Source organism: Triplophysa dalaica, chromosome 6 (assembly GCF_015846415.1).
Source record: "Triplophysa dalaica isolate WHDGS20190420 chromosome 6, ASM1584641v1, whole genome shotgun sequence".
Classification (NCBI taxonomy): domain Eukaryota; kingdom Metazoa; phylum Chordata; class Actinopteri; order Cypriniformes; family Nemacheilidae; genus Triplophysa; species Triplophysa dalaica.
Genome location: NC_079547.1, coordinates 7495361 through 7496430, shown reverse-complemented (window position 1 = coordinate 7496430; position 1070 = coordinate 7495361).

Here is a 1070-nt window from a genome sequence, read left to right as displayed (position 1 = left end):
TAAATGTGACTCGGGAAGAACGAGTCGTCATGGGACGTGATTCGTTCAGTCGCGCATGCGCATTGCGCAACATGCTCCGGACGTTTAACAAATGCAGTCAGAGCCGGAAAGAGAATTGATTAGTTCACCTCTCGAGTCTTCGGGTTCGAGTCGTTCGTTCATCACGTGACATCCCTGCACGCTAAACAAATGCAGTTAGAGCCGGAAAGAGAATTGATTAGTTCAACTCCCGAGTCTTCGGGTTCGAGTCGTTCGGTCTTTTGTAATGTGATGTGACAGCTTTGGACAGATAAATTAGCTCATTTACAACCTTCCTGACAAACGGGTGCATGGCCTAGTCCTAGTGTTTGTCTATTGATAGACAAAGACAGTGAAATGAAAAATGAATCAAGATAACAGGTGATGTGAGCTAATCATAGACGAAATACCAAGGTAAACAAGTAATTAATCTTTTCTGTTTATTATAGCATTATAGTTTTGCATTGGTTGTAATGTGATCAACGTTTGCATAAGTAGTAGATTTGTTAGGAAAGTGACATGTAACATTTTAATTATACTTTGCTAAAATGAACGAAAGGAACGATATGACTCGAATAAAGGTCGTTCATTGCTGAACGAGACTCAAAGGTCCGAGTCAATAAAATGATCCGAACTGCCCATCACTACATGACACACGTGCGAGCGTTTCAGTAAACCTTTCTGAGCATGCGCACCGGATGTGAGTCTGAGAACCCCACTTGCAGCACAATTTCGATAAATGTAACACCAGTGTATTTTATAATGATATATGAAAAGAAAAAGCACGTTTGATATTCAAAAGCTGTGTTTCTCAACCCATCTCTGACATGTGCCCCTACAAGCTACAGCCCCATCAGGTTCAGGTATTCCTGCATCGACATTAAATCATATAACGTTAACGTTACGTGTTCCTTTATTACTGTGATAACGTTGTCTTGACATTTGATGCTTTATATTGGTCTAGACTCGTGCACCAAATGCTATACAAACAGATTTGTTTTATATAGTTTTAAAGTTTAGAAGAAATCAAAGTTCAGTTCTGTTTGTTTAGT